Genomic DNA, 7,327 nt, shown 5'->3' on the forward strand with positions numbered 1-7,327 from the left:
TGCTAAAAATAAAAATTAAATTTATTTTAAAAAATGATTCAGTGAACAGAAGGATTGGTTAAATTTCAAACAGGTAAATCAGTAAAATGATATAGATTTGAAACCATTGGGTGAGGAATAAGAACTGTTCCTCTGAATAAACCAGTATAGGGAACTCCTGGATTAGAAAACTCTTTCCTTTTTTTAATAGTATTTTTTTCTCAAATCATATATGAAGGAAATTTTCAACATTTGATTTCATTAGATTTTGAATTCCAATTGTTTTTCCCCTCTCTACCTTTCCTCCCCCATGCCCAAAGAGGCAAACAATCCAATACAGGTTAGACATGTAAAATCATATTAAACATACTTCTCCATTAGTCATCATAAGGGCAAGCAAAGTGGGACTTTTCTTGTCTTTTGTTTTGGATTGCTTCTCAGTACTAAGTCAATCAAGTGCCTTTGACTGAGTCTTTCCTTTGTAAGAAGCCCATACCCTTTTGCTAGTTAGGTCAAAAAATATGAAACCCTCAAGAAGTGTGAAACCCTCCAGAAGTGTGAAGCCCTAAAGAGGTGTGAAGCATGCAGGTCCTAAAAATGGGTATGTATACCCAGAGGATAGCCACTGAACTCAGAATCAAGAGTTGAGAATCAAGAACTCTCAGAACTGTGGGAGGAGAGGTTTTGCTTTGGCACTCACTCACTGGGAAAGGGTCTTGTCATTTGACCAGACAAGACTCTGGGTAACCATTAAAGAGACTTCTAGCTTTGAAAAACCCAAACGTTAGTGCTTCTCTTTCTGGTAACTATTTATGTATAGTTTTGGTCTGACAACTAGAAGCCTGTCTGATGGTTTGCGTTATTTGCTATGTTTATATAATTTCTGCTTGTAATTTCTCTTTGTGTCTTCTCTGAAGTTCAGGGTACTGACTTTTTCCCCTGAACTGAGTGAATGATATATGTATGTTTAATTAAAGTGAGATTGGAAACCCCTTAAAGTTACTTTTCTTAGAAAAGTAGATGAAAGAACCTGTGCTAGTAGCCCTCTTGGGTGCTTGTGTTATTGGCCTTACACAGCCACTGTAGCAGCCAGTAGCATTGTTGTTACAGTCATTTTGTGAAAGCAGTATCAATATGAAAGGGAAAAACCAAGAGAATGAAAAACAAAACAAAACAAAATGTGAAAACACTATGCATTGATCTGTATTCAGACTCCATAGTTCTTTCAAAGGAAGTGGTTGGCATTTTCCATTATGAGTTTTTGGAATTGTCTTAGATCATTGTATTGTTGAAAAGAGCCAAATCAAGCAAAATTTATCACCACACAATGTTACTGGTATTGTGTACAATGTGCTCCTTGTTCTGCTCATGTAAGACTTTCCTGCTTTTTTTCTGAAATTTGCCTGCTCATCATTTCTTGAAGCACAATAGTATTGTATAACAGTCATATACCACAACTTGTTCAACCATTGAACAATTGATGGGCATCTCTTCAATTTCCAATTCTTGGCCACCACTGAAAGAGTTGCTAAAATATATATTTTGTATACATAGGTCCTTTTCCCTTTTTTCTTATCTCTTTGGGATATATACATAGTAGTGTCAATGCTGGATCAAAGGGGATGCACAATTTCATAGCCCTTTGGGCATAATTCCAATGTGTTTTAAAGAATGGTTAGATCACTTAACAATTCCAGCAACAATGCAGTATTGTTCTAATTTTCCCACATCTTCAATACTCCTCATTTTCCTTTTCTGTCGTATGTTCCAAACTGATAGGAGGGATGTGATACTTCCAAATTTGTTTTGATTTGCCTTTCTCTCATCAATAGTGATTTAGAGCATTTTTTATATTTGTTTTTTTATTTTTAGTTTACAACACTCAGTTCCACAGATTTTTTAGTTCTAAATTTTCTTCCCCTCCCTCTCCAACCCCTCCCCCCAAGACAGGATGGAATCTGATATATGTTCTATATATAACTTCGCATTAAACATATTTACACAATAGTCAAGTTGTAAAGAAGAACCACGGTCAATTTAGTGAGTCATGAGAAAAAAGAAACCAAACCAAAAAAAAAGATATAGAAAAAAAGAGAGAGCAGATAGATTCTTTTAATCTGCATTCATACTCCATAGTTCTTTATCTGGATGTAGATAGCTCTTTCCATCATGAGACCTTTGGGGCTGTCTTTGAACCTTGTATTGCTGAGAAGAGTCAAGTCTATCAAAGTTAGTCATTACAGAATCAATGTGTCTGTGGTTGTGTACAATGTTCATTCTCCTGGTTCTGCTCCTCTCACTCAGCATCATATTATGTAGTACTTTCCAGGTTATTATAAATTCTGTATCTTCCCCATTTCTTAGAGCACAATAATATTCCATTACATTCATATACCACAACTTGTTTAGCTATTCCCCAATTGATGGGCAATCTCTTGATTTCCAATTCTTTGCTACCACAAAAAGAGCTGCTATAAATATTTTTGTACATATTGGTCCATTTCCCCTTTGTGTGATCTCTTTAGGATACAGTCCTAGAATTGGTATTGCTGGGTCAAAGCATATGCACATTTTATAGCCCTTTGGGTGTAGTTCTAAATTGCTTTCCAAAATGGCTGGATCTGTTCAAAACTCCACCAACAATGTAACAATGTTGCTATTTTCCCACGTTCTCTCCAGCATTTCTCATTTTCCTGTTTTGTCATGTTAGCCAATATGACAGGAGAGATGTCGTACCTAAGAGTTGTTTGATTTGCATTTCTCTGATTAATTGTGATTTAGAGCATTTTTTCATATGCCTATAGATCCCTTTAATTTCTTCCTCTGAAAACTACCTGTTCATATCCCTTGACCATTTCTCAATTGGGGAATGACTTTTATTCTTATGAATTTGTCTGAGTTCCTTCTATATTTTAGATATGAGGCCTTCATCTGAGACACCAGTTGTAAAGATTTTCTCCCAATTTTCTGCTACCCTCCTAGTCTTTATTGCATTGTCTTTGTTTACACAAAAACCCTTTCGACTTAACATGATCAAAATTATCCGTGTTGCATTTTGTAATGCTCTCTATCTCTTGCTGGGTCATGAATTCTTCCCTTTCCCATAAATCTGACAGGTAAACTATTCCTTGTAGAGCAATTTTTTTACATATGCCTATAGATGGCTTTAATTTATTCATCTGAAAACTGCCAGTTCAGAATGTTTGATCAGTTATCTATTGGGGAATGTATTGTGTTCTTCTAAGTTTTAGAGTTCTTGTTTTAGACATGGGTCTTTATCAGAAACAATGCAGTAAAAATTGTTTTCCAGGTTTCTGCTTCCCTTCTAATCTTGGCTGCATTGGTTTGTTTGTTTAAACCCTTTTTAATTTAGTGTAATCAAACTTATCTATAAGGGGCTCTTGAGAGCCCGATGAGGTTGGGAGTTGAGGCCCATGGACAGTCCCATGGGAAAAACGAATTATCTGGGGCTACACAGTCCAGCTCGGGTCCTCCTTCTCTGATAAGCCAGGCTGTGAACAGCACATGCCCCCTTCCAAATAAGCACTGGACATGAGTTGTCCATGAGATGGGATGCAAGGCCCTGGGGCTCCTGATAGGCTTAGAGGATCGTGCAAAAGCTTGCTTGCACCCAGAAATGAAGGCTAGCACGGTATAAAAATCCTGCTTGCTGCAACAATAAATGGAGTACCTTCTATCTTGACTCCCACCTCATCATTGCGTACCGAGACAGGTCCTTGCTGGTCAAGGACTACCAGGGGTGAGAGGACCCCAACACTTATCCATTCTCAATTTCATAATGTTCTCTGTCTCTTGTTTTATCATAAATTCTTCACTTTTTCATAGATCTGACTGCTAAACTATTCATTGCTCTCCTAATTTGCTTCTGGTAATTGCCCTTTATGTTTAAATCTTATACCCATTTTGACCTTATCTTGGGACAGATGCAAGATGTTGGTCTAAGACTAGTTTCTGACAGAGCATTTTCCAGTTTTCCCAGCAGTTTTTGTTAAAAATAAGCTTTTATCCCAGAAGCTGGAGTCATTGAGTTTATCATACAGTAGATTACCATAGTCATTGATTACAGTTTCTTATATACCTAATCTATTCCACTCATCCACCCCTCTATTTTTTATTTGATGTTTGCCACTTTATAATATAGACTTAGATCTGGTATGTCTAGGCCACCTTCATTTGCATCTTTTTCATTAATTCCTTTCATATTCCTGATCTCTTGTATTGCCAGATGAATTTTGTTATTATTTCTTCTAGTTCTATAAAATGTTCCTTTGTGGTTTCATTGGTACAGCCTGAATAAGTAAATTAATTTATAAAGAATTTTCATTTCATTATATTAGCTCCCCCCAACCCAAGAACAATTAAAATATTTTCCAATTATTTAAATCTGACTTTATTTGTGTGAAAAGTATTTTGTAATTCTGGGAGCTAAGATGGTGGGGTAAGCAGTAGATGACTGTCCCTCTCCCATTCTCATCCCTGAACACCCATAAAACAGTGCTCCAGAACAGATCCTGAAATAGTAGAGCCAGCAGAAAGACAGGGTGGACAGGCTTTAGATGCAGGAGACTTAGAGGATTGGCACTCAGGTATCAATCAGGTAAAAGCGGAGGACAGTCCAGGATAAGAAAATTCCCAACAAGCTGGTGGCAGCAAAAATGGACTCAGATTCAGACTCAGACTTTGGAATCTTTTTTTGGTGACAAAGACCACCAAAACATTCAGCCAGAAGAAGTCAACAAAGCCAAAGAACGTACATAAAAAGCCTCCAAGAAAAATGTAAACTGGTCTCAGGCCATGGAAGTGCTCAAAAAGGATTTAGAAAAGCAAGTTAGAGAAGTAGAGGAAAAATTGGGAAGAGAAATGAGAGTGCTGCAACAAAACCATGAAAAACAAATCAATGACTTGCTAAAGGAGACCCAAAAAATACTGAAGAAAATAAAACCTTAAAAAATAGACTAACAAAAATGGCAAAAGAGCTCCAAAAAGCCAATGAGGAGAAGAATGCCTTGAAAAGCAGAATTAGCCAAATGGAAAAGGAGGTCCAAAAGACCACTGAAGAAAATACTACCTTAAAAATTAGATTGGAGCTCGCCAATTGAGAAATGGTCAAAGGATATGAACAGACAGTTTTCAGAGGAAGAAATTAAAAATATCTATAGGCATATGAAAAAATGCTCTAAATCACTACTGATTGGAAAAATGCAAATCAAAACAGCTCTTAGATACCCTCTCTCCCCTGTCAGATTGGCTAAAATAACAAAACAGGAAAATGATAAATGCTGGAGAGGATGTGGGAAAATTGGAACATTGTTACATTGCTGGTGGAGTTGTGAACTGATCCAGTCATTTTGGAGAGCCATTTGGAACTATGCCCAAAGGGCTATAGAAATGTTCATACCCTTTGTCCCAGCAATACCACTTCTACGGTTGTATCCCAAAGAGATCACACAAGTGGGAAAGGGACCCATATGTACAAAGATATTTACAGTGGCTCTTTTTGTGGTAGCTAACAATTGGAAATCAAAGGGATACCCATCAATTGGGGAATGGCTGAACAAGCTGTGGTATATGAAGATAATGGAATACTATTGTGCTATAAGAAATGGGGATGATACGGACTTCATAACAACCTGGAAAAACCTACATGACATAATGCTGAGTGAGCGGAGCAGAGCCAGGAGAACATTATACACAACCACAGATATATGGATTCTGTGAGGACCAACCCTGACAGACTTCGCTCTTCTCAGCAACACAAGGTACATAGACAGCTCCAAAGGACTCACAACGGAGAATGCTATCTACATCCGGAGAAAGAACTATGAAGTATGAATGCAGATTGAGGCACACTTCACGCTTGCCTTTTCCCCCCCTTTTTTCTTCTCTTTTGTTTTTGTTTTTGGGTTGTTTTTTTTGGTTCTGTTTCTTCTTTCTCATGATTCATTCCATTGGTCATAATTCTTCTACACAACTTGACTAGTGTATAAATTAATTTAAGGCAAAGTTATACATGGTAGTTATATGAGATTCCATGCCATCTTGGGGAGGGAGGGGAGAGGGAGGGGAGAAAATCTGGAACTCAAAATTATGTAGAACCATGTGTTGTAAAATAAAAATAAAAATAAAAAAAGAAATACAAATAATAAAAAAAATTCTCCCTCTGAAATTTGCCTGTTCATATCCTCAAAAGACGCATGATGGGAAAAGCTATGCACATCTAGAGAAAGAATTATGAAGTCTTAATGAAAATGGAGGCAAACTATTTGCTTTCTCTTTTTTTCCTTCCTTTTGTGTTTCCTCTCTCCATTCTCATGATTCATTCTATTCATTATAATTCTTCTTTACAAGTTGACTATTATGTAAATAATATCAATGCGAAGGTTAAATATAGAACCTACACTGGATTACATGCTATCTTGGGGGGGGGGGGGGCTGGAGGGAGGAGAGGGAGGGAGAGAAATTTTGGAACCCAAAGACCTGAGGAACTGAATGCTGTAAACTAAAAATATAATTTAAAAAGTAAAGATAAAAAAAAGAAAAGAAACTATATTGAAATGAAAAAAAAATAGTTGTTAGACAATATAAAGCACTTGTGGATCTACCAGCCAAGGAAAAGCTAGGAACTATATGAAGACAATTACAAAATGGTTTTCATACGATTAAAGTCAGATCTAAAAAAAGGGGGGAAAATATTAATTGCTCATGGGTAGGTGGAGCCAATATAATAAAAATGACAATTAATTTAAGGCAGTTTTGATGTTAATTAATGATAAATCTTATTTACTTTCATACCAATCATACTACTAACATATTTTTGGGGGCTAGAGAAACAATGACAGAATTCATCTGGAAGAACAAAAGTTCAAGAATATCCTAGGAATTAGTGAAAAAAAAATGTGAAGAAAGGTGACCTTGCTGTACCAGATCTCAAAATGTTTTATTAACTAGTAATCATCAAAACAATCTGGTATTGACTAAGAAATAGAGTGGTGGATCTATGGAAAACATTAAGTACACAATACACAGTAGTAAATGACAATAGTAAGCATGTGTTTGGTAAAGCTAAAGATCCAAGCTTTCAGGAAAAGAAGATACTATTTCACACACACACACACACACACACACACACACACACACTGGTGATAAAACTGGAAAACAGCATGGTGGAAACTAGTTATAGACCACCATGCCACCCTGATAATCCAAGATAAGGTAAAAATAAGTACCTGATTTAGACATAAATTTTGATACCGTAAGTGAATAAGGACATCATGGAATAGTTTACCTGTCAAATCTATGAAGAGGGGGAGATTATATTACCCTGACC

The sequence above is a fragment of the Trichosurus vulpecula genome, chromosome 1 (assembly GCF_011100635.1).
Source record: "Trichosurus vulpecula isolate mTriVul1 chromosome 1, mTriVul1.pri, whole genome shotgun sequence".
NCBI classification, from domain to species: domain Eukaryota; kingdom Metazoa; phylum Chordata; class Mammalia; order Diprotodontia; family Phalangeridae; genus Trichosurus; species Trichosurus vulpecula.